Below are 27,713 nucleotides of genomic sequence, written 5' to 3' on the forward strand. Positions count from 1 at the left end.
CTCATCACTTCTTATTTCTTATCTTTTTGATAGTAGCCATTCTGTTGGGTAAAAAGAGATATCTCATTGTGGTTTTTGATTTGCATTTCCCTGATGATTAGTGATGTGGGACATCTAATTATGTGCTTATTAGTCATCTGTATATCTTCTTTGGAAAAATGTCTATTCAGATCTTCTGCCTATTTTTAAAATTGGATTGTTTGCTTTTGTTGTTGAGTTGTATGGGTTCTTTATATATTCTGAATATCAACTCGTTATCAGATATTGATTGGAAAATGTCTTCTCCCATTCGTAGGTTGCCTTCCATTTTGTTGATGGTTTCCTTAGCTATGTAAAAGCTTTACCTTTCTTCCTTTCTCTTTTTTTTTCTTTCTTTCCCTTCCTTCCTTCCTTCCTTCCTTCCTTCCTTCCTTCCTTCCTTCCTTCCTACCTTTTCTTTCTTTCTTTCTTTCTTTCTTTCTTTTCTTTTCTTTTCTTTTCTTTTCTTTTCTTTTCTTTTCTTTTCTTTTCTTTTCTTTTCTTTCTTTCTTTCTTTCTTTCTTTCTTTCTTTTCTTTCTTTCTTTCTTTCCTAGAGAACAAATCTATACCTTTATTTACTTTTAAATAGTAATTAGAGTTTAAATCCTTAAGGGTTACAGCATCAAATGGATTGTGTGGCCAATGGCTTTAGCAGGATGGTTGCTTTGAAATTTAGCACAAACCATGTTGCTGCTTCTATGACCATGAATTACTTTTCCCCAGATTATCCTGTTTTTGTTTGCTTTGCCACCAGGAGTCACTGTGTTTTTCTTTGCTTTGTACGCGTAGGCACATTTCTTGCCTAGATGGAATTCATTTTCATCTCAGCATAAATTCCTTCAATTTTAAGAAAGGCTGTGTGCTCCTTCTGGTTCTAGAGACCCACTTGTAGCCAGTGAAAATGACCTTGGACCACAGCCTTCCAAATATATCTGTCGTTTTAGGCATCTTGTTCCTAGCAGGCCCCCACAGGCTCCAAGATGGTGGAAAGAGCTATGCAGAAGCTTTTTAGTTTGATGTAGTCCCATTTATTTATTTTAGCTTTTGTTTCCTTTGTCTCTGAGTCAGAGTCAAAAAGGACCAATATCAAAGGAGCTTTCTGCCTATGTTTTCTTCCAGGATTTTTATGTTTTCAGGTCAAGCATTAAAGTCATCCATTTTGTGTTAATTTTAATATATAGCATAAGAGAGTGGTTAGTCCAGTGTCATTCTTGTGCAAGAAGCTGTCCATTTTTTTTCAGCACCATTAATTGGAAGAGACTATTTTTTATCCGTTGTATATTTTTGATGCCTTTGCCATGAATTAGTTGACCATACATGCATGAGTTTATTTCTGGACTCTCTATTATGTGCCAGAGATCTGTGTATCTGTTTTTATGTCAATACCATATTGTTTTGATTACTATAACTTTATAGTATAGTTTGAAATCAAGGATTGTGATACTTCTGGCTCTGTTCTTCTTTTTCAAAACTGCCTTGGTTCTTTGGAGTCGTTTGAGGTTACACACAAATTTTAGAGTTATTTGTTTTAGTTCTGTGAAAAATGCCTTTGGAGTTTTGATAGAAATTGCATTGGATCTGTAAATTGCTTTTGGTAATATGAATATTTTTACAATATTAATTCTTGTAATCCATGAGCATAGAATATCCTTCCACTTGTCTCTTCTTTAATTTCTTTCACTTATATCTTAGAGTTTCCAGTGTATAGGTCTTTCACTTCCTTGGTTAATTTTATTCCCAGATATTTTGGTCTTTTTGATGCAATTGTAGATGGAGCCATTTTCTTGATTTCTCTTATAGTTTATTAGTGTATAGAAGTGCAACAGGTTTTTGTATATTAATTTTGTATTCTGCAACTTACTGAATTCATTTATTAGCTCTAACTACTTTTGGTGGAGTCCTTAGGATTATTTAAATATAGTACCATCTCATCCACAAATAGCAACAAATACTTCTTCTTTCCAGTTTGGATGCTTTTTATTTCTTTTTCTTGTCTAATTGCTGTGGCAGGACTTCTAATACTATGCTGAATAAAAGTGAGGATGGGGTACCTGGCTGGCTCAGTTGAAAGAGCATGCAACTCTTGATCTTGGAGTTGTGAGTTCAAGCCCCATGTTGGGTATAGAGATTACTTAAAAATAAAACCTTATTATTATTTTTTTTAAAGGGAAGATAGTGGGCATCCCTGTTTTGTTTCTGATCTTAATAAAAAAGATTCCAGCTTTTACACCAATGAATATATCATTAATTGTGTTTGTCATATATGGCTTTTATCATGTTGACACATATCATACACATGCACAAACTTTGTTGAGATTTTTTTTATCGTAAATGAATGTTGAGTTTTGCCAAATGCTTTTTCTGCATCTAGTAAGATGATCATATAATTTTTATTTTTAATTTTAAAATTTTATTGATTTATTTTTTTTTAAAGATTTTATTTATGTATTCATGAAACACAGAGACAGAGGCAGAGACATAGGCAGAGGAAGAAGGCTCCTCACAGGGAGCCCCATACGGGACTCGATCCCCCAAGTGGGATCACATGTTGAGCTGAAGGTGGACACTCAACTGCTGAGCCACCCGGGAGCTCCTCGTTCATTTTTTAAATGTGGTGTACCAGTTTGATTGATTTGTAGATGTTGAATCTTCCTTTATCAATGGAATAAATCCCACTAAATCATGGTGTGTAATCTTTTTAATGTATTGTTGAATTCAGTTTGCTAACATTTGAGGATTGTTGTAACATTTGCTAACATTGTTGAGGATTTTTGAATCTATGTTTAATATCCCAATACAAGGATATTGACCTGTAATTCCCTCCCCCCTTTTTTTGTGGTGTCCTTGTTTTGGTTTCAGCATACTGTTGGCTTCATAGAAAGTATTTGGAATGCATTCTGTCCTCTTCAGCTTTTTGGAGAAGTTTGAAAAAGAGAAGTATTAAATCTTCTTGAATGTTTGATAGAATTCACAAGTGAAGCATCTGGTCCAGACCTCTGTCTGTTAGAGGTTTTTAATTGGGTATTCAATCTCTTTACTATTGTTTGGTCTATTCAGAATCTCTATTTCTTCATGAGTCAGTCTTGAAAGCTTGTATATTTCTATATTTGTATAGAATATACAAATATATTGTATATTTGTCCATGTCTTCTAGGTTGTCCAGTTTGTGGGCATATAATTGTTCATAGTAGACTCTTAGAATCCTTTGTATGTCTATAGTGTCATATGTTGTTCCTCTTCTTTCATTTCTGATTTTATTTATTTGAGCACTCTTTTTCTTGGTGAGTCTAGTGAAAGTCCGTCAATTTTATCTGTTTTTTCAAAAAAACAGCTCCTAGTTTCATTGATCTTTTCTATTTGTCTTTTTAGTCTCTATTTCATTTATTTCAGGTCTTATTTTCATGATTTCTTTCTTTTTACTAACTTTGAGTTTTATTTTTTCCTTTTTTCCTAATTCCTTTAGCTGTAAATATACTTTGCTTCTTTGAGATTTTTCTTGTTTCTTGAATTCGGTCTGTATTGCTATGAACTTCCCTCCTACATTCACTTTTGTTGTATCACATAGGTTTGGGTATGCTATATTTCTGCTTTTTCTTTCTTTCTTTTTTTTTTTTAAGATTTTATTTATCTATTCATGAGAGACAGAGAGGGAGAGAGAGAGAGAGAGGCAGAGACACAGGCAGAGGCAGAGGGAGAAGCAGGCTCCATGCAGGGAGCCCGACGTGGGACTTGATCCTGGGTCTCCAGGATCAGGCCCTGGGCCGAAGGTGGTGCTAAACCACTGAGCCACCCAGGCTGCCCTATATTTCTGTTTTCATTTGTCTCTAGGTATTTTATGATTTCTCCTTTATTTGATGACATGTTGGTTGTTCAGTAGCATGTTGTTTGGTTTTCAGATTTTGCTTTATTTCCAGTTTTCCTAGTTTCATGCCGTTGTGATTGGAAAAGATGCTTGATATGACTTGAGTCTTCTTGAGACTTGTTTTGTGGACTAATGTGATCTCTCCTCGAGAATGTTCCATCTGCTCTTCAGAAAAATTTGTATTCTGTTTTTGGATAGAATGTTCTATATATGTCTATGAATTAAGTCCGTCTGGTCTAAGGTATCATTTAAGGATGATGTTTTCTTATTGATTTTCTGTCTGGATGATCTATCCATTGATGTAAGTGGGGTGTTAAAGTCCCCCAGTCTTACTGTGTTGCTGTCAATTTCTCCTTTTAGACTTGTTAATCTTTGTTTCATATATTTTAGTGCTCCTATGTTGGGTATGTATATATACATTTATTTATTTTTATTTATTTTTTAAAGATTTATTTATTTACTTATTCATGAGAGACACAGAGAGAGGCAGAGACATAGGGAGAGGGAGAAGCAGCCTCCATGCAGGACTCAGTCCTGGAACTCTGGGATCATGTCCTGGGCCAAACGAAGGCAGACATTTAACTGCTGAGCTACCCAGGTGTCCCAGGTACATATATATTTATATAAATGTTATATGTTCTTGCTGGATAGACCCCTTTATTATTATGCAATGTCTTCCTTTATCTTTTATTACAGTTTTTGTTTTAAAGACCATTTTATCTGATGTAAGTATAGTCACATGAGCTTTTTTTAAAATTTCAATTTGTTTGAGCTATCTTTTTCCATCCCATCACTTTCAGTCTGTGTATCCTTCTGAAGTGAGTCACTTGTAGGCAACGTATGGATGCATCTTGTTTTTTATCCATTCAGTCACTGTATGTCTTTTGGTTGGAGAATTTAATCTGTTTACATTTAGAGTAATTATTGATAGGTGTGTATTTATTGCCATTTTGATCATTGTTTTCTGGCTATTTTTGTAGATAGCCTCCATTTTGAAGATCCTCTCCATTCTTTTTCATTCTATTTTCCTCTTCCATTGTGGTTTGATGGCTTTCTTGAGTATTATGTGTAGATATTTTTTCTTTCTCGTTTTCATTTTTGTATTTACTATAAGTTTTTACCTTATGGTTACTACAAAGTTCACATATAGCATTCTATTTACATAATAGACTATATTAAATTAATTACAACTCAAATTTGAATACATTTCAAAAATGCATTTTTACCCCCATTTTGTTTTGATGTTACATTTACATCTTTTTATGTATCGCTTAACTATTGTAGTTTTAGTTAATTTCACTACTTTTGTCTTTTGACCTTTTTTTTTTTCTAAGATTTTATTTATTTATTTGAGAAAGCATAAGAGCCAGAAAGATCACAGAGGGTGAGGGAGAATCAGACTCCCTGCTGAGTGGAGAACTTGATTCAGGGCTGGATCTCAGGACCCTGAGATCATGATCTGAGCTGAAGGCAGACACTTAACTGACTGAGCCACCCAGACCCCCTGTCTTTTGACCTTTACTTTGGCTTTATAAATGATTAACCTATAATCTTTACAATATATTTACCTTTTCCAGTAATTTTTTTTCTTTTTTATGTTTTCTTTTCATTAATCAGTGCCATTTCTTTTCAGCTTAAAGAAGTCTCTTTAACATAAAGCCAGTTTACTGTTGATTAATTCCGTTAACTTTTTGCTTATCTGGAAAACTCTTTATCTATCCTTGTATTCTGGATGATGACCTTGCCACGTAGAGTATTTTTACTTGGAAGTTCTTTTCCTTTTGGTACGTTAATATATCATGCCACTTTTCTCTAGCCTGTAAAGTTTCTGCTGAAAAATCTGCTGATAGCCTTAGGGGATCCACCTTGTGTGTAAAAAGTTGTTTTTTCTTGCTGCTTTTAGTATTCTGTCTTTGTATTTAACTTTTGACATTTTAATTACAATGTATCTTGGTATGAATTTCTTTGGCTTCATCTTATTTAAAACTCTCTAGGCTTTTTGGATTTGGTAGTTTGCTTCCTTCTCCAGATTAGGGAAGTTTCAACCATTATTTCTTCAGATAAATTTTCTGTCCCTTTCTCTCTCTTATCTCCTTTTGGGATCCCTGTAATATGGATGTTACTCCATTTGATGTTGTTCTTTTGATCCTTTAAGATATCTTCACTTTTTCTTAATTCCTTTTCTCCCCTCGGCTATGTCTGGGTCAGTTCCAGTGCTTTGTCTTCCAGGTCACTGATCAGTTCTGTTTTATCCAGTCTTCCGTTGAACATGTAGTGTATTTTTTAGTTCAGTTATTGTATTCTTTAGCTCTATGACTTCTGTTTGGTTCTTTCTTTCTTTCTTTTCTTTTATCTATTTGTTGAAGTTCTATGTTTGTTTGTTTTTTTTCTGAGTTTGGTGAGCATCTTTATGACCATTACTTTGAAGTCTATCAGGTAGATTACTTATCTTCACTTCACTAAGTTCTGTTTCTGAGATTTTGTCTTGATATTTCTTTTGGAACCCATTCTTCTGTCTCTTACTTTGCCTGATTCTCTGTGCTTATTTCTATATATTAGGTGAAATAGTTACTTCTCCCAATCTTCAAGGAGTGGCCTTGTGTAGAAGGTGATCTATGGAACCCAGAAGGGCAGTCCCCTCTGGCCACTAGAGCCAGGGCTTAGTTCCCTGTATGGGTTGCACATGTCTGCTGGCTGTGGCCAGGCCAGGGCTGTGGCATGAGATATGTAGGGTGCCTGGCAGGACAGCTGTGGCATGACCATGGTGTTGAGGGGAGGGCGTGCCTACGTGCACCAGCAGGTGAGAGGGAGATTGCCAAAGTGGCCCCTGCCAATGCTGGCATTAATAAGATAGAGATCCCAAACTGCTGTTCGCTAGCACTTCTATCCCCATAGACACCTGCATTGATTTTCTGCCTCTCCTGCACTTTAAGATTGCTAAGTGCTTTAAGATTGTAGGTGCTTTTCTAACTGCTAACTGTAGGTGCTAGGTCCTGGGGTGAGTGAGTTTGTAGGTGTGAGTCCTTTAAGAGCAGATTCTCCATTTCCATATAGTTCTTTGTTTCTCCTGGGCATAATCACCACTGGTTTTACATTTTGAAGGTTCATCTCTCTGGTGCAGGAGCCTAGGGTTGAGGTGCCTGATGTGGGGATATGAACCTCTTGGTCCTTCAGGGAAAAGTAACATTTTTTGAGACCCCTTTTGATTGTGGGTTGCTGGGCCTGAGGTGGGGTTTTTGCAAGAGCACATCTCTGCCTCTCCTACCCATCTTGATCTGGCTCTTTTATCCTTTGTTGTAGAGGTGCTGTTAATCAGTTTTTCAGGACTGATTTAGAGAAAATTATTCAATATGTAGCTTATTGTGTCCTTGGGAGAAGGTGACTTCAGGATCTTCCTAGGCTGCTTGAACCTGAGCTCTCTTTGTGAGCCCCTTCCTTCCTTCCTTCCTTCCTTCCTTCCTTCCTTCCTTCCTTCCTTCCTTCCTTCCTTCCTTCCTTCCTTCCTCTTTCTCTCTTTTTCTTTCTTTCTCCTGAGAATCCTGATTTTCCCAAGGTGTTTAATTGGACAAACCTGGGGACAAGGAGGCTCTACATCTAAAACAAAGTTTGGGGCCTCTTGGTGGTTAGGTGTGACATTGCTGGCGATGTAGGACACAATGAAGCAGTGGGAACTTGATCTTGGAGCCGTGGAATTGCTTGCCTGCTGGTCAGTTCACTTGCTGGCTACAATCTGCTCCACCTTCATGGTCTGGATTATGTCGGGTGCCCAGTGTCTCGGTAGCACTAGGTGACAACACCTGCAGTGATTGGGTCCTGGTACTCCCAGCACATGTTGTAGGTGCTGCTGTGGGAATCATAGCACAGCCAGATGCTGAAGTTCTTTACCTACAAGGTGGATTTCTTGAACACCTGACCACAGTAGATGATTTCCCCCAAAGACTCCATCTTCTTTAGCTGAGACACAAAGTGTCAGAAGCAAGAGCTGGTGACAACATGATTAAGTGCAAATATTTGCATGTGGTAGAGGTGCAGCATTTGGGGGTGGGCAGACAGTGCTTCACCACTTTGTACTCTTGCAATGTGCCTGAGGCCTTCATGACACACTCTCTGCTCTTACTGCCACCCAAGAAAGGGAGCCATTTAATTTTTTTTTTTTTTAAGTAGGCTCCACACCCAATGTGAAGCCCTATGTGGGGCTTGAACTCATGACCCTGAGATCAAGACCTGATCTGAGATCAAGAGTTAGGTTCTCAACTCACTGAGATACTCAGGCACCTAGAAACCCTTTACTTTCAGTGAAATCTTTTCTGGTATGCAGACTTATAACTTTGAAAGCAGTGGATCCGATCCTTAAGTACACAGTACTTAGTAGCCAATCTGAATGAGGAAAAGGTAAAAATTTGATCTTGTGGAAATAATGCTGTATAATGCATCTCGTGATGTATGCTTTTATGTGAAAATGCTTAAAACTGGTTTAATCTGTACAGTCAAGTGCTCTTTGTTTTCCAGTTGACTATATTCCTTTAGTATAGCTTGTGAGTTGAGGAAAGGAGATGACAATTCTAATTTCAGTTAGAGGAGTTGTAAGTGAATGCAGAACCCTCTCTGGAATACTTAATTCTTACTGTGCTCTGAACTTTGCTTGATAATGTGAAATGACTATTTTGATGTTTTATTTCTTATATAACCACACTGTTTGCACATCTTGGGTGCTTCCATTTCAGGCTACTCTTAATTATGTTTTTAACATCCTGGAAGGGCTGTATTTGTAATTCAGTAAGTCTTTCAGTGCAAGCCATTGAATGTTATTAATTCATTGTCTAGTGTTTAGGTAGAATAAATTGCTCATTTTTAAATTGCATTATCTTGTATTGTTTTCTTTCTTTTCTTTTCTTTCTTTCTTCTTTCTTTCTTTCTTTCTTTCTTTCTTTCTTTCTTTCTTTCTTTCTTTCTTTCTTTCTTTCTCCTTCCTTCCTTCCTTCCTTCCTTCCTTCCTTCCTTCCTTCCTTCCTTCCTTCCTTCCTTCCTTCCTTCCTTCCTTCCTTTCTTTCTTTCTTTCTTTCTTTCTTTCTTTCTTTCTTTCTTTCTTTCTTTCTTTCTCTCTTTCTCTACAGCCAATGTGGGGCTTGAACTCAAGACCCTGAGATCAAGAATTCCATGCTCTACTAACTGAACCAGCCAGGTGCCCCTCATTATCTTGTATTCTTAGCACAAATTTCTAACTATGACAGACACTCAGGTATACTTATGTAATAATAGCTTTAAGGTCCATTTTACCAACATGCACACGTTTTTAAAGGGAATATTTCCAAAATGTTTTTAGCTTTCACAACTTTTTTAAACCTTTCACAGAATATTATGATGTATTTTCATATATTGGTTTCCTTCTTGGTAGATAAGACAAACGAAGGCATGGACTACTAAAATGAATTGCAAGGCCACAGTCTTTAGATCACCTCCCAAGAGGGGCCACTCTTCAGATTCCCAGATGAATTCTCCTGCAGCCTTTTGGGAAATAAGACAGCATATAGAGTTTCAGTTATTAATTGTCCAGCTCCATGCTTTTTTCTTGAGTCCTAAATTAAGAGCATCTTCAGGTAAAGAGTAACCCACAAGCTTTGTTAAGAAGCAGTACTGTGTGTCTTGTCCAGTTGTGTTTCCTGGGCATGTAACCATAATAATTACTAACAGATGTTGGCCAACTCAGTGGCCGAATGAAATAATGAATGGTAGTGATGGCTCCTAACAGAGGTTTGCCAATGGCAACTGGGGCTCTCTGCAAAGCCCAGGAATGATGGGCCTCTATCTGACCAATGAACTGACACAGCCGATGAGCGCACCACTGTCAAACTGGCTGTCTTGGCCTGGCTTTGCCTGTTCTGCCCACTATACTTATCCTTCTCAGGCCAACTTGAAGCTGGGCCTGGTGCAGAGACCATCAGTTGCTATCCTTTCTTTGCATCAGAAGAGGTTAGAAAGTGTGAATTGTGTTCAGATGGGATGAGTAAGTGGAAGGTGGCTAAATGCCTTCTAGGTGGAGATGGGTTGGATAGCCTATCAAAGGTATTAAGGGAATTAGCGTTAGTGTTGGATTTATGCAGGACTTCTACACCTTCACATTCAGCATCATTCCCTCCTCCCTTTTGCCCTTTTCCTGAGAAAACCAGCTGTCTCCAAAGAACTGGCATGTCTGAATTCTTCCCAGTGCAGTGCTGCCTCCTGGCACTAATGAAAGGCGCACCCAACAGCCCTATGCAATGCCTTGCTCTGCAGGCTGGGAGCATATTTTGGGTGACTGTTCCCTGTTCTGTGCTTTGCCTTCTTAAGGAGGGCTACAGAGCAAATTTATCTATGGTCTCAGAACCAGGAATAATTGTGTCCTGAGCAAATGGCATGTTCTTTGTTTTAGGGACACTCTGATCCATGTAATGAATCACATTTCCCTCTTCATGTAGCCTGTCTGAAAGCTCAGATTCAAATTTATAGACTACTTTTGGCAAGTGTATAAGACTCCCTTGCAATGATTTTGTCTTTTAATTTCACTGTAATTTCCCTTAGACTCATTTTATTCACAAGTTTTAAATTTAATTTACCTTATTGTATCAAATGCATTCTGTTTTGTTTTTGTTTGTTTAATAAACTGATTTAAGTCCTTTTGGGAAAAAAAATAAAAATAAAGATCAGCATATTCATTCAACACCTTTACTTTAGTTTTTTGATTCCCCAGGCCTTAGTTTTATACCTTTACTTCTTTAATCTCAACAGCAGTCTACTACTTTCTAGAAATATAATCCCTTCTGGATTAGTTTTTTGTCTTTTTTTTTTTTTAAATAGGAATTTCACCATTATATTAAAAGTAAGGTAAAAAAAAAAAATAGGTGTGAGGAGTACCTGGGTGGCTCAGTTGGTTTAGCGTTTGCCTCTGGCTTGGGTCCTGGTCCTCAGATCCTGTGATTGAGCTGCATCAGTTCTCTGCTAGGTGGAAACCTAATAACTAATGACTCACTCTTACCCTTACCCTCTGCCTGCCACTCTGCTTACTTGTGCTCTCTCTTTATCAAATTAATTAATTAGTTAATTAAAAAATTAAGGTGTTAATAGCTGATTCCTACAGCTGCGACTTTCTAGTTATATGAATTTAAATTACTTAATCTTTTTCATTTATAAGAAGAGTAATATTATTTATTTTTTGTGAAGGTTGTGAGGATTATATGACATACTATATGTAAATATGTAGTAGCCTATTTGACACATAGTAGGCCTTTTGTTTAAAAGTCTTGTAAGTGGAAAGTGCACTGGATTTGCAGTGAAATCTCTCTTTCTTCACTCATTAGCTTATGACCTTGGGCAAATCATTTTACTTCTTTGGACCACACTTTTCTCATATGTAATTTTATGGCATGGCTGAGAGAGCCCTTAGGACTCTAGCTTTGCTATTCTTGGATTCTTAGACTTGTCCTGAGTAACATGTGAGAGTGTGTCCTTACTCTGTTCACACTAGGAATGGCATGAATAGATTCACTTGGGCATAGAGAGGTCTAGTGGGATGGGGATCCAGATCTGAAGCAGGGAAATGAAGAGGCCCTTCGTGCTGGTCATTAATGTTCTTCACTGGTGTCGGTTATGGTATTTGCAAAGGTAGTAGCATCTTCTGGAATACCCTGATATGGTAGTGATTGTAGTCCTGAATTCAAATGGATTTCAAAAGATGTGCCATTGTGGATGCTGTTCTCTGTAGTGACTAGTTTATAAGCGGCTGCTTGGTGAGTACTTGGACAGGTAGCAGTGGAACCAAGGGAGCCACTACTTCTGGTCGATGACCGTGTTCATCAATGACCACATTTGGTTCAGTCGTGGAGTCAATCATAGCAAGTGTCTGTATGCAAATATGGTTTCTATTCAGGAACCATTGGGCAATAGGAGATCCCCAAAGCAAGAGGAAACTCATTTATCAAGAAGATAAGTAAAAAAGAGTTTGTAATAGGTGTAGAAGAATAATCTACACTGAAACGAAGCACGCTCATAGCAATGCATCAAGATACAGGGTAGTTTTGTGGTTAAAGGCACAGCATTTTCCAGTGTGTGGTTTAAGCCAAGTTATTTAATCTCTCAAAGCCTCAGTTTCCTCATATGTTAGGGGGATAGTGATACTTACCTCATATGGTTGTTGTAATGAGTTAATGTAAGTGCTGAGATATATTAGTTATAGGTAACTAGTCTTATTAAAACTATTAGTAGTTTTACACTGTGAACCGCAGTTTCACACTGGACTTTAAGGTTTTGCTACCCTAATCTAAAAAACTATGTAGACTATAAGAATAAATGTTAAAAACAAACCATTAGAGGGGCACCTGGAAGGCTCAGTCAGTTGAGCATCCAACTCTTGGTTTCAGCCTAGGTCATGATCCCGTGGGTTGTGGGATCAAGCCCTGCGAGGGGCTCCATGCTCAGTGGGGAGTCTACTTGAGGATTCTTTCCCTCTGCTACTTTCTCTACTCTCTCACTCTCGCTCTCTCTCTGTCTTTCTAAAATAAATAAATCTTAAAGAATAGCATTGGATGATCACATGGTTGGAGTAGAGTGCATATGCAGAGAAAAAAGTTCTAAAAAAAGTTTGAGTCAGTGCATCATGTCCATTAGTTTTTTATCCAATCATTTTATCCCTGGGATCTTACTTTTGAAAGGTAGCTATCTACTTGTGCTTTTGATTGATTTCATTCTTTGCATATGAAGTGAGATTATAAATTAAAGACACTAGTTTCTATAAACTTCCCTCATTACTCTGTAGTCCCATTTTGCCTACTTCTTGAGAAGTTTCTGTCTCCTTCCTTTCTGTGGGATAAGTTTAAATTTGCTCACCTTGTTCAAAGGCAAAGCATTATGACCCTGAATCCTGAAAAAAGGTTTACTTTATAACATAACTTTTAAAAAAATGGTAAAAAAAATTAACCAGTGTAAAATGTTAAAACAAAACACAACCCCCGAAGACATTGAGTGTTAAGATACTGTGGAATTATTATTACAAAAACAGAGAAACCACTGAAAACTAGTCTGGTTTGGGTTCAAGTATTTTTGTCTCGATGAGCCTCAACTTTTGCTTGGTCCACTGAAATTCACTGAATTCAGGGAAATTTTGAGATTTGAAATGGTAACAGTGTGTGGTAGTTACAGCCTCAGAACACAGCACCTGGGAGTGGTGGTTTTCTTGTGTTTCACTGTTTGAATCTTTCAGAAGAGAAGTGAAATTCTATAGTCCAAATTTCATTGATTTATTTAGTTTTGACCTACATTTTCATGAGCAATTTCTCCTATGTCAAGCCATATATTAGTCCATTTAGATTTGGAAACTGTACAGATGGGGCAGCCTGGGTGGCTCAGTGGTTTAGCACTGCCCTCAGCCCAGGGCGTGATCCTGGAGACCCCGGATCGAGTCCCACGTCAGGCTCCCTGCATGGAGCCTGCTTCTCCCTCTGCCTGTGTCTCTGCCTCTCTCTCTCTCTCTCCCTGTGTCTTTCATGAATAAATAAATAAATAATCTCAAAAAAAAGAAAAGAAAAGAAAATTGTATAGATAATTTTGTACACAGTATTTTCATAGAAAAGAAATTAGAACTGAAACCCAAGATCCTAGCTGCCTAACAGTTAAAAATCAGGATATCTTTAATTAATTCAGTTTTCAAGATGCTCCATAGTTATTTGTTTATTATTGAATGAATGCATTAGTTTTTTTCAAACAGTTTTACAATATTATTTTTTTAATTTAAACATTTTTAAAATTATGCTAAGAAAGTAACATGAAATTTGTCACCTTAACCATTTTGAGTTAACTGCAGTTCTGCAGTGTTAAGTAGATTCACATTGTTGTGCAACAGAACTCCAGAACTTTCTCATCTTGCAAAACTGAAACTGTATACTCATTAAACAAGAACTCTCCATTTTCTCCTCCCCCACACCCTGCCAAATTCAGCTTTTAAGTGAGGTATGTATATGTTTTGTGGTTACAATTTGATGAGACCAGAGGTCATTTAGGTGGGTTGCAAACTATAGGGTATAGTGCTTTTACTTGAAAGTTTGGACAAATGGCAGGAAATGAATGTTCATAGTTACCACTTTTATTAGTTGAACTGTAGGATACTACCTAATGGCACATATGAAGTACTTGCAAAAGACTGTTTTTAAGGCAAGAGAATATGGGTGGCTGCACTCCTCTACTACTACTTTGGCCATCACTCATAATTTTAAGTAGTAAAGATTACAATCAAAATCAAAACCCAAACTGAAATAAGTCAGAAAATCCTGATAACGAAGGAGGGTAACTTTTGAAATATAAAAATAATTGAGAAGTTTGTGCTATTATTTTCTGTTGAGATCTCTAGAAAGGCAAACGTTCATTTTAATATTGTGGTTTTAGTAAGGTACTACCAGCATGCCAAGGAATATGCTAACAGGTCCTGAGCTATCCCCCTTCCTGGACTTTTCAAACCTAGGCCTAAGGAGTCTGTTGTGGCCATAGTACAAGGCAAAATCTAGAAGAAGGGGATGCTGGGATGTGGGTTGTTAGCTCAGAGCCCTCATTTGCTTAACTGAACCATTTTTTAAATGCTCAGCATCCTGGTTGAGAAATGAATCTGATGGAAGAGGCTTAAGTGCCAGACAGAGTGAGGCCCTGACATCCTGGTGCAATTCTCCTCCACTTCTTTAAAAAGTCAAGGTGATGAGATGTCATCTTATTGGCTACCTACTGGCAGCCTCTTCATAGCCTCCATGCTCTAATACAATGGGCAAAATATGGCAAGATGATGACGATGATGATGATGGTGTTGATGTGATGGTGATCCTCAGAATAGTGGTCACCCAAATTCATGGATGCTCTATTCTTTTTTTTTTTTTTAAGATTTCATTTATTTATTCATGAGAGACACACAGACAGAGGTAGAGGGAGAAGCAGGCCCCCTGTGGGGAGCCCAATGCTGGACTCGATCCCAGGACCCCGGGATCACGACCTGAGTCGAAGGCAGACGCTCAACCACTGAGCCACCCAGGTGCCCCATGGATGCTCTATTCTTACCTCAGGTATCTTGCCCAGTATGTCTCAGATTTTGGAAACTCAGTGTTTGATGATATTCCTTAAACCTCTAAAGGATTAAATTTACAGATCTCATGACCCAGAGTTGTTTAAGATTTGGTTCTAGTGTGTTTCAGGTACATTTTACATTAAATAAGTTTTTCTGTGTCAGTTTGGGAACTTAATTATCATTTCTAAACTTGTTTCCTCGCTAAAAATGTACTTGGAGTCCAAAACAAATAAATTAAAAATTTTAAGGAAAAGACCCTTTTTAAGTAGGAAATTGTTTCAATTTGTTCTTGCAATTCTATATCAGCATTTAATATTTTAATTTGGCTTTGGAATGAAAGCTATAGTTTAATTTTGATAATGGAGGGGAATAGTAGGGTAGCTAAAAAATGAACAATATTACATATATTAAGTTCTTGATACATAATTCTTGGAATTAATTAAATACACAATCATTTATATTTAGTCATTTGACTTTGAAGTATAGGGTAAGCGTTTTTAAACTTCAATTGAATTTTATAATGATACTTTTTAAATTTTTATATTAATGTGAATTTTCACATCTCTGAACTCACATGTTTTGCCTACTTTGGCCTTTTTTCTATTTGGCCACTACTTATTCTGAGGAGTGGGGAGAGTTAACCTAAAATTATAAATTTGCTTCAAGCAATCTACAAATCCAAGCATAGATAATGAAGTATAGATGGTGTTAATACTACTTAGGTAGTGATAAGCCACAGGAAAATGTAATAGAGAGGAACAAGGGGTTATAGTGAGTGAGACACTTAACCAAGTCTGGATTGCCAATATGCTATTGAGAGTGGTTTTTTTGTTTTGTTTTGTTTTGTTTTGTTTTAATTTTACGGTTCTTCCTGTGGTGGATTATATAGAGATAACCCCAGTAGCAATGATAGCATATTGGCATATGAAGGAAAACTATATGTTAGATCTCTTACCTCATTCCTTACTTGATTTGACCAGCTGATGTGGCCTCCAAGCCTGTTTTTTTTTCCTTTCTCAAAGTCCCATTTGATTCTTTCTCTCTCTTGGTTGGTGGGGATAGCCTTTATGGTTAGAGGGAGGACCCTAAGGAGGTTTAAGGCAAGAGAATATGGGTGGCTGCACTCCTCTACTACGACTGACACTAGAGTTAATACAGCGAGCGCACTCTTTCACCCAAATGATCATCTCTACCTTGGGGACCCTAAACAATGTGGAAAGTACCCAGGTTAGAACCCTAGAGTCCTTGTGGATAGGTGTAAGGACACTATGATAATGTCATCGGTATTTACCATTAATTGAATATTTTTCATATGCCAGGTGCTATATGCATCATCTTGTTCAATCCTTACCAAACCTTATAAGGTAAATCTTTTGATTAATCCATTTCAAGATTAAAAAAAAAAAAAAAACCACACACACACACAGAGGCTTAGAGAAAAACATGTTCCTCAAGCTTATGCAGCCGGTAAAATAGAGCTGGAGCCCAAAGATTGTCAGACCCCAAAACAAATATGTTAATTACTTTACTAGTGCTTGCTACCATGGTGGTGGGGATTTAGGACAGACATGGTTATGCTGTTCTTTGGGTGACCATTTTGCCTAATTATTGCCAGTTAGTTAAATTTAAAGTTTGTTTCTCATTTTTTCTCCTTCCCTCTTCTTTCTCACCTCTGGTCATTTTCTTCCCACTTCTGATACCACTCCCGAATTGGTAGCAACTATCCCCTCACTGTGTCGTATTTTCCTAAGCCATGATTCCTGCCCATTCTCTGCTCTCACCACAAAACCTGGATTAATTAGGACCAAGGAGCCAAAAGTATGGTGCCAGTCAGTTCCTCTTTCTATGTGCTTTGGCCCAGCTCGCAGGATGAATTTAGATTAGGCGTACTCAAGGATATCCATGAGTAATAACTATAAGCTTTGTCATAGATAACTGTATCGGGTGTGTTTAAATGTACAACTCTGTTTTTCTATTATTATGTGATATTTCACGTTGACTTGTCAAACTGAAAAATACCCATATTGATTTTGCAGAAAGCTTCACATGTGAGATAAATGCACTCAAAGACTCCTCACAAGTAGCTCTTTGGAGCTTCAGATGTGAAATGGATCATTCCTCAATCTGTAATAGACCCTTCTGTGAAGCTCTTCAATCAAACCTGAGAATTCAAGGTGAAATTGAGGGGAGGATGGGAAACCCCTACAGGGGGATTTGAGTGGACTAGCTGAGAAAGGAACCCGGGGTATTTGCTGCATCTTTTTTCCCTTTTTTTCTCTTGAGCGCAGGAAGGCTGTCAATCAACGTGTGACCTTCCGAGCTGTATGTATGCGTGTAATACCTGGGTGCAAGGAGGTGAGCTGTAGAGGTGCTCATAGAGGTGCTGTCATGGGTGTCTTTGATTTCTTTCCATTTGTCATTTTTTTTTTCCCTGACAGTTTCCAGGGTATTTTTAAACTGGCTATTTTATACAGATTTATTGTATAGAGTTTCTCTTTCCACCAAATCATTTATAATTGTTCTATTTGATAGAGTGATCTTTGCGTCTTTTGAGAAGAGCACAGATAATCTTTTTAAAAAGCCAATGACATATATAATAACTACTTTAGGTAGAAAGAATGGTCATATTTTGTTAAGTAGTGATCCTTACTGGTAAGTGCATCTTATTTAAGAATCATGTTTGTAGATCATGCAATGACTTTTAATTAGTTTGTTCCCAGTAAAGCAGTAAGAGTTACCCCTAGTAAGGAAAACAGCATCTTCTGAAATTAGTTTTGGTGTCACATTTTTTTATTTATTCGGGGGCACATTTTCAGTTGGACATTTCTAGGTTAATTAAAAAAAAAAACTCAAGAATCTTCAATGGGCTATTTAGTTGGGGGGAGCAGTGAATCCTGACACCAAACTAAGTAATAAAAACTATGCTTTGGAATTTGTGCTCAAACACAGAATATGTTTTATAATAGTTTTTGATGCTCAAGCGGCTACGAAATGATCACTGTCCCCTCGCTGTGTCATAGTTTTCCTAAGCCATGGAAACGGTGTTGTTTGTAAAGCTCGCATATTAGTATAATCTTAAGAGCATATTAATTGCCCGGGAGGTTTATGTATTTGTTCTGCACATGTGATTAAAGATCACGGCAGCTTATACAGCATAATTTTAGAGATGGAGAAAATGACTATTGTAATACTTGCTACTCTCAGTTTCCTCTACAGCAATGCCCTTACACCTTTCTTTTTCAGGCATTTTGTAGCATCCTAAACAGAAGGATATTGAAGGGAGCTGATTCTGCTTTGATCCTTGTGCTTGTTGTCAAAGCGCTTGGGATTGAAGAGACTGTTGGCTACAATTGACTGTGACAATTAGGAGATGATCAGAGCCCTAGAGTGGAGCACTTAAAGGGTAATTTACATGTCAGTTTGTCGAATAAAAAAAAAAAAAGATATTCAGCTAAGATTTTTTTTTTTTTTTCCCCTCAGAGCCTTGTAAACTGCAATTTGTGCTCTGGTAAGAAAAACCTGGCAGAGGAGTTAGGATAGCCATTACCATTTGAAAAGAAGCAATCATAAGGCCGCTGCTGAGCCCTTTGTCCACTAAAAATGCTGATTTGCAGGCAGTGAGTGAAAAAGTGGAACCATCACTAAATAAAACCTTGAGCTAGGTAAAACCCCCCCTGGCCCCCACCCCTGCTGGCTTTTTCATGTTGGTTAAAGGTGCTTTTTTTTTTTTTTTTTTTTAAAAAAAAAGGATCTTAAATCCGATACTTACTATCCTTATAACATTGCTATTGGTCCTGAATGTCCTTTCCTAAGAAAATAATAATAAAGGATGCACGGAGGAGGTGGCAGGTGGAAGGCAGTGGAGCACAGGCCAGCGCGGGGTTGGAGGGCCACGCTGGCCATCGCCTCCCTCCCTTTGTACGCTGCACGGTCCCCCCCCCCTCGATCCTTTACACGCTCTTTCCCCCCAAGGTAACAGCGCGCCCCTCAGTTTTCTCCTGTTTATTCCTACTCTGATTTTAAAGTGGGAACTGGATTTTTAACCTTCACCTGCTTAGCCTGTTTGGGGCCACTTGGCTAAAAAAGGAAATGCACCTTCAGTCATGACCTGCTCTTGGCAGGTGGTCATCTCTGTACTTCTCTGTTGGGTAATCCATACGCAGAAGTCAAAAAAAAAAAATAGCTAGAAAGTGAAAAGAGGATAATTGCCAGTAAATATATGGCGAAGGCAGTCACACGTCATCTATTTAATTGTCAAGTTGAATAAGAAGAATCAGTTATTTCAGGAATTTTTGAGTCTCACCCCAGAAATCACTAATGATGGTAATATCATCATAATAGTAACGAATAACATGTAGTTGCAAGCTTTTCAACTGGAAAGTTATCCATATATGAATTTAATGCATCCACACAACGGTGTCTGGACAGGACATACTCAGATCTGGTGTATTTAATTCAGAGACACATTATTAACTTTCAATAAAATTTCAAATTTTATTTTTATTTACTTATATACTTTTAAAGATTTTATTGTTTATTCGTGAGAGACACAGAGACGCAGGCAGAGGGAGAAGGAGGCTCCATGAGGGGAGCCCGACGTGGGACTCGATCCCAGGACCCCGGGGTCACGACCTGAGCCAAAGGCGGGCGCCCAACCACTGAGCCGCCCAGGATACGTTTTATATTCCATTTTTTGGATGCTTGGCTATGGTGATGGGCATCTGCAGAAGGTTAGAAACGTCTTCATCCTAAAGCACCAGGCCTTACTGATGAGAGCTAAGAGCACGCATGGCCTTCAAAAGCCAGATCTTCTGAGGGCACATTGCTGTTCCTCAAGCTCTTCTGGATACTGGATAGTGGGTGTTGGTTTTTTTTTTTTTTAATTTATTTTTTATTGGTGTTCAATTTGCCAACATATAGAATAACACCCAGTGCTCATCCCGTCAAGTGCCCCCCTCAGTGCCTGTCACCCAGTCACCCCCACCCATCTCCCCTTCCACCACCCCTAGTTCGTTTCCCAGAGTTAGGAGTCTCTCACGTTCTGTCTCCCTTTCTGATATTTCCCACACATTTTTTCTCCTTTCCCCTTTATTCCCTTTCACTATTTTTTTTATTTCCCAAATGAATGAGACCATATATTGTTTTTCTCTGATTGACTTACTTCACTCAGCATAATACCCTCCAGGTCCATCCACGTTGAAGCAAATGGTGGGTATTTGGCGTCTCTAATGGCTGAGGAATATTCCATTGTATACATGGGCCACAGCTTCTTTATCCATTCATCTGTCGATGGTGGGTGTCGGGTTTTAAGGCCACCTTTCCATCAAAGACATGAACGCTTCCACAGATAAAAAGGGCTTTATTTCTCGTCATTTTACGTCTGATACCTTAACAACCACAACATTTTTTTTTTCCTCCCCAAGGGATGTCTTACAAAAGGACTTGCATGGAGGTTTCTGAAAAATCACAATAGTCCGCGTGGAGCTGATTGAGAGAAGTCAGTAATTCACAGATACTGGCGCCACGTCTGACCGCTTGGCAGGAAGGCCCTGAACTCCTTTATAAAGTTTTTTAAATTCTAGTTTTCCTTGTGTGCACGCCCCCCTTGCAAAGAAGAACACACAAGTAAGGGGGGAAAAAAAAGAAGAATGAATAGGTTAGCAAGTGCAAAGAGGATAATGAGAGGGAGTCAGGGAAGGCCTGGGCGTCCCTAGCGAGCGGCTGCAGAACCAGGCAACGGTAAATCTGTATCAAAAATCAGGCACAGCAGGAGGTGTTCGTCTCCCAGGTAATGGGTAAATGATGAGCAGATGAGCCATCCTTGTATCGATTTAAGCATTTTGTTCCAGCCAGTCACAATTAACTTTGATTTGTTTTTACTTTCCTCTTATAGGTTTGCATTTAAAACACTCTTGGAGCACTAATTGTATAAAATTCTGGTAACTGCACATTCTCTTTTTAGAGAGGTAATGAGCGAATGAATGAAAAGGCAGGGATTATTTGCCATTCTAAGAGCTGGGATTGTCAGAACATTTCTACTTGACTGAAATTGTTTTGGAAGGTGAGCTGGAACAAGAATCTTGCAACTAAAATGAAGTGACTCTGCATGTGGTTTTGGGATGTTTCTCTTCATCAAAGAATTCTGCAGACCCGCTCTGGGACTTAGAAGTTGACTTAGATTTTTATTTATGAGAGAGTATTTAGGTGAATCCCATGAAAACATTGTAGGGTACGCATATTTGACTCTTACCAAGTAAGTGGGAGTCTTTTGAAGGCTCATTTGGAATTATTTGAAAAGAGTTTTCCTATTATTATCACACTGTTCTTTCAATACGCAAATTGCCGTGTTGTGACAAAATAAATTATTGAAATGCTTTGAAAAGTTTTTAGAAATGTGCCCAAGGAAACAATATGTAAATTGTTAAAAAATTCACACGTCAATTTATTGAAATGTTGCTACTACTGAAAAGTCCAGAGACCTTCAGCACAACAATTCCAGAACATTTACAGTCTTGTTTTCATGAGTAGCTCTCTCTTTGTAGTTATTTGGAGGTGGCAGCAGAATTGCCAGATACAGCAAATAAAAATAAACAATTCCTAGTTAAATTTGAATTTCTGATTCATAACGAATATTTTTTCATATAGGGATGTCCCATACAGTGTTCACATTTTATCAGGGAACCCTAGGTGGCACTCTGATTGGAGAGAAATTGCAACCATGCATGGAATGGACAATCTAATTATTTATAAATTATAAATTGTCACTTATAAATCATTTTACCTTTCACTGTCAGATTAGATAGGCCAACGAGCTTGCCCCCTTCAAACAGAAACCAAAAGGCTTTTTAACTCATTAATGCTGAGTTTAATTTCCTCCATCACGTTCCCTGCACAAGCTGTGACTCGTCATTTCAAGTATATAGTAATTTCTGCCTAAGATAATGGAGACTTCAGAGAAGGTGGCTGAGCAGTCTGTCTGGCTTACCCACACTGATCAAGCTCTGACTGGAGTGGTTCCTGGCTATGGGGACAGAGTCGGATGGTGCAGTGAGAATATATTATCTCTGCGAAGCCACATCTTTCCTTTTGGCAGTACTATGACTACTCAGGTAACCAAGTTCGAAACCCCAATAATTCTGATCCAGGTAGGAGCTTCTGGGAAAGGAAAGATCCTGTGTCCCTATACTTTTATTTTATTGCATTTAACTTTGTTTCCTATAATCTAGTTGCCATGAAAGAAGCTAAGCTAGAATCTAAGAGAAAACCATATCTGGTTTATCTTTGAAACCAGCATTCAATTCTGTCCATAGTCAGTTTGAGCTGCTATCACAAAATATCATAGACTGTGTGGTTTATAAACACAGAAATGCATTTCTCACAGTCCTGGAAGCTGGGAGTCTGCGATCAGAGCGCCGACATGGCCGGGTTGTAGTGGGAGCCCTCTTTCATGCTTGCAAATGGCCATCTTCTTGTCTCTTCATATGGCGGAGAGCAGGGAACTCTGAGCTCTTCAGTCCCTGATACGGGCACTAATCCCATTCGGGGGCACTCTAGCCTCATAACCCAATTGTCATGTCCCAAAGGCCCTCCCTCCTAATACCCTCACATTAAAGATTGGGGTCTTGACATCTGAATTTGGGGGTAGGGGTAAGGGTAGGGTATGCAAACATTCAGGCCGCAACAATTTTTCCCTGTCTTGGTGCTTTCAATGGTCTGTCAGAAAGACTCTTTTGTGCAGAAAAGTTTGGACTCTTGCTTCTTATCCTCTAAACCCCCTTCTGATTTCGGTTGTAGCTTCAGTGGATGGTTCTTCACAAGCTGAGTCCTCCAGAACATTGTTTGAGTCTTCCTAATTTCTGCCTCAGAGCCTTTTCCAGAAGTGCAGAAGCCTGCTCAGTGCTTGCTCAAGTCTGGCATGGAACCGTGGGAGATAGTTGATCTCCTCAAGGGCAGCCCTCAATCCATGGGAGGCCGGAGCTTGTGGACAAACCTTTCAGCCCCCTCCCTTTTAGCCGGGCAGTTCTGCGAAGCACTCCACATGCTTATGTAGGGATCTTGTCTTATGCGGGGGTCTTATGTCCATTATTCGGATTTTCCACCAACCCTACTTCATTCTGTACATTTTCTTGAACCTATTTCTCGGGATAACAAACATGCATCCAGTTCAGGCTCCATTTCAGGGCAACCCCAACTAAGATAAGACATCCCTGATGCAATCTTCTTCTCAGCACCTATGGCCCTCTTCTTGCTCTGGGTCAAGATACTTTGCTTCCTTTGGTTTCATCAAAGTTTACTTCCCTCATTACCAGAGGAAGATAGTTTTGCCCTACTATGCCCTGTCCCTACTAGGAAAACTGAGTCATGCTATTTAACAGGCACATCATGCACATTCACTTCACCCAGACTCTATTACAGTGAAACCCACTTTTTATTGGACACGCACTCCATGTGAGGGCAGATGCTCGGGGATCCATGAATAATGTTTCGTTTGGTCCTCAGCATGTCACCAAGAAAGATTCAGTATTTCTGTTTCACAGATGAAAAAACTGAGGCTCAGAAAGATGAAGAGATTTCTTTCGAGACCACAAAGCTAGTGACCGGTAGTGCAAGCATTGTGTTCTGACCTGTCTGACTCCAAAGCCCATTTTTAAAATTATTCTATAGAGCCCACCATATAAAGCTCTTAGAAATTAAAATTTCTTTATCAGATACTAATATGAACAGTTAAAGAGGTGATTGGGTAGGCAGTAGGGACAAGGATTGGTTTACATCAAATAAGGGAAATATTTTTATTTTAAAAAAGCTTTTGCTCTTGGGTGCCTGGATGGCTCAGTTGATTAAGCCTCTGACTCTTGTTTTTGGCTCTGGTTGTGATCTTGGGGTTGTGAGACCGAGTCCCACATTGGGCTATGCACTCAGCATGGAGTCTACTTAATACTTTTTCTCCCTTTCCTTCTGCCCCACACGTCTCAAATAAATTTTTTTTTTTTTTAAGGCTTCTGTTCTTTCCCTCAGGCCTGTGATGCCAGCAAGATGGGAAAGTGTAGTGGTCTTCACCCTGCCAGGAAGCTCTGTCACTACTGATGAGATTAGAAGTGGCGTGATGAAAGTATCAAAAAGCCCATTTGGGCACAGCCCTGAAGGCCAACTCTCTTGGAGGTACTTCCCATTGCAAAGGGAATTATACTGGAAAATTATTCTGGAAGAAGTAAGGGTTGAAGCCAAACAGTCAAATTCAGCTATCAGAAAGTGTGTTAGGGTCCAGCCTATCAAGAACAGCAATACACAAACAACAACAACAAAATAGCCTTTTTCTTGAATGATGGTTGCTTGAATTCTTGAATTTTATTGAGGAAAATAGGGAGTTCTGGTTACTAGATTTGGTCACAAAGGTCATGCTTTTGGTGACATTCCTGTAGTCTGCTTTGTGGTTAGGTAGTCAATCTTGCTCTCTTTTGGCCTTATATGAAGGCAAGAAGGAAAGAACGAGATCATAGGTTTTTTTTAAAAAAATTTAATTCGTTAGATTTTATTTATTTATTTATTTATTTATTTATTTATTTATTTATTTATTTGAGAGAGAGGAGGGAGAGGGAGTAGATTCTGTGCTGAGTGGGGAGACAAACAGGGGGCTTGATTCCACGACCCTCAGATCTTAACCTGAGCTGAAATCAAGAGTTGGGATGCTTAACTGACTGAGTCATGAACCACTCAGATGCCCCTTAAGATCAGAAATTTTGGGGCAGCCCGGGTGGCTTGGTGGTTTAGCACCGCCTTCAGCCCAGGGCGTGATCCTAGACACCTGGGATCAAGTCCCACATCAGGCTCCCTGCATGGAGCCTGCTTCTCCCTCTGCCTGTGTCTTCGCCTCTCTCTCTGTATCTCTCATGAATAAATAAATAAAATCCTAAAAAAAAAAAAAATCAGAAGTTTTGTTCATGAAATATAGTAGTAATGAATTTTCGTATGCTGAAAAAAAAAAAAACCCGAAGAGCTTCCTATATCAACTTATGATAGAACAAAAATTTGAAGTATTGGTTTCCTTGAGACCTGGAGCTCCATGAATCTGTGTCTTTTCTGGCTCACCAAGCCTTACACATGGTAGGACCTGATAAATATACACTGAATGAATTCATTGGAATATTGTGGAACACAGTTTAAGTTGACTTCAGTAAATGCAAATTTTTGGTGTTCTGCTTTACTAAACAATTAACCTTAGCATCTTTTAAGATTTGTCACTTGAAAAAAGTTAAAATTCTAAGACTTCATGTAATTTAAGACAGTGTCTAGAACAATGTAATAACGTGGTTCCCAATGAAATATGGTGACTTCGGTTAATTTAAACCTCTTGGAGGCAAAGAGAAGTGGGAAGATTTCATCTGATATTACAATAGGCACGTGTTTAGAGAGGCCTGGGTGTGCTAGAGTGCAAAGGTCAGAGAGAGTAAACATGAACCTCTGTGGAGACAGGGAGAGGCTCCTCAGAAGAACCATGAGAAAGAAGATGTGTTCTCCACTTAGGAAAGGATGAAAGAGTTAGTAGCCCGTCTTTACGAATTAGGTTGGGGGAAATGGTTCCTGGCAGCTTTCCTCTGTCTGACCCTCCCAATCTTCTCAAAATTAAGCTATTTCATAACTCTTAGAATCTTTTTTTTTTTTTTTTAGGATTTTATTTATTTATTCAGGAGACACAGAGAGAGAGAGAGAGGCAGACACACAGGCAGAGGGAGAAGCAGGCCCCATGCAGGGAGCCTGACATGGGACTCGATCTGGGGTCTCCAGGATCACACCTTGGGCTGAAGGCGGTGCTAAACTGCTGAGCCACCTGGGTTGCCCAAGTCTTAGAATCTTGAACCCCTTACAAACTGACTACATTTTGGGCTCAGTTCTATAAACCTATCACCTCTCTCCTATTGCATCCCTTGATGTAGAGGTAGGGATTTACTCATGCAAATCTTCCTGACTTTTTATTGGTAGAATTTCAGATTCTCTTCCAGTTGCCATGTAGTTAGGAATCCAACTGTATGGCAGTTTCTAAAAACTTCATGAGGTTGTTAGTTTAGAACAATCAAAGAGATATGCATATGCAATTTCTATTTGTGCTTGTAGGTTACTGTTAGTTTCTTGTGGCAACTTTAGTAACTGATGGGCCCTCAAGAGTGAAAGTGGAAATTACCACAGTCTCAGGGCCATCTTCTCTGGCAGCATTAGCTACACCAATGAAAAATAACATCAGATGTGCTCGATCTTTCCATGGGTACTAATGGAGGCTATATAAGAAGCAAGAGTAGGTTTTTGTCTATTGGACCACAGACTATGGAAGAGAAGTCTAGTGTTCTTCCATTCAACATGTGGGATGGGAATACTTTCAGACAGATTCCATAGAAACTAATGTATATAAATGCTTAAAATTCTACTCAAAGGATATATTTTTTTAAAAAAGTAAGCTCCAGGCCCAAGATAGGGATTATACTCATGACTCTAAGATCAAGAGTCACATGCTCTGCTGACTGAGCCAGGTGATCTCAAAGAAATGTTTAAGTTTTTTAAGTCTTTTTGTACAGCAGAAACAAACTTCTCCTTGCCTACAGATTAAGTGATTTCAATTGGCTGAATTTTAATGGATCATTTAAAATGTAAGTAACAGAAAAGAATATGATTATTGTATGTTTAGTTATAGACCAATTACTATGTCTAAATGCTAATTAAGATGAGGATATATGAATTAGTGCAGCTAATAAACATAAATGACACAGTTGACCCAGGTAGAAAAATTAGACTCATACACACCTTTACATAACTAATGCTAACAGTGGGAACAGATTTCATCCAGAATATTCCTTACACCCAATTTCGGAAAGTCGAGGGCATCTTCTCTCACAATGCCTAAAACCAAATCTGATATTCAGTCTCTATATTTAAATTGTTCTTTGGCAAATAGCACCCAACTAACTTACAGGTGTTAGATAAGTATCGTAGACTGTAAAGCTGTATATGTGAACTAAGAACTACTTGTATCATCATTAGGCAGATATTTGTGAATTTTACTGATGGAAGCTTTCCTTTCTCTGTACTAATGCCAAGCATTTTTTGATTCAGAACTCTTTCTGATCCTTGAAGTTTAAAGGTCTGATGAACCCATACCCTTTCACAGCAAAAAGAAACACATTATTTTTTTCTTACACATATATTACCTATAATTGTTGGCAGAGTTGGGACTACTACCAGAAGTTAGAGATAGAAGTGACAAGCCCTGGCTATCCACCAGCTGCCATGCAGATACCAGTGAGCATGTTGAGAAGGAGCCCAGCGTACTTATGTGGTAGCCAGGCTTTCTCACCTTTAAACCTAGGACTCAGAAAAATTGCTTCAACTTTGTTAGGTAAAGACAACTTTACTTGGGAATATTGGCTGTTCTTTCTACTTAGAAGACACCAAGAAGATCATAGTGGACCCTAACGAACTTGAAGCTTCAAAAAGCTCTTTTTGACTACTTTGCAAGGCAGTATTAACTCTGATGTAGAAAAGCTCTCTAGTTCTTCCTTAAAAGCTCTCTAGTTCTTCCTTAAGCAGCATGGTTAGGGTTACAAAGTCAGTGTTTTGTCCCCGGCTCTCTCCCTGGTCTAGAGGCCAGACCAATATACAGGGTCCCTGTAGTCAAGCCGTCCTTCGGTCAACAGCATCTTTCTATAAATTCTGCTTGTCACCAGGGACCTGATTATATTATCACATAATTAACTTATTGATTAATAGTTTAG

The 27,713-nt window shown here is 38.6% G+C and overlaps 2 pseudogenes; one reads left to right on the forward strand and one right to left on the reverse strand.

Annotated features, from left to right (window-relative positions):
• Positions 1-7,504: 7,504 nt before the first annotated feature.
• On the reverse strand, positions 7,505-7,978 carry LOC144291875 (large ribosomal subunit protein eL20 pseudogene; annotated as a pseudogene).
• Positions 7,979-23,988: 16,010 nt separating this feature from the next.
• Positions 23,989-24,452, forward strand: LOC144291983 (small ribosomal subunit protein uS12 pseudogene; annotated as a pseudogene).
• Positions 24,453-27,713: the final 3,261 nt, after the last annotated feature.

The sequence above is a fragment of the Canis aureus genome, chromosome 20 (assembly GCF_053574225.1).
Source record: "Canis aureus isolate CA01 chromosome 20, VMU_Caureus_v.1.0, whole genome shotgun sequence".
Lineage (NCBI taxonomy): Eukaryota > Metazoa > Chordata > Mammalia > Carnivora > Canidae > Canis > Canis aureus.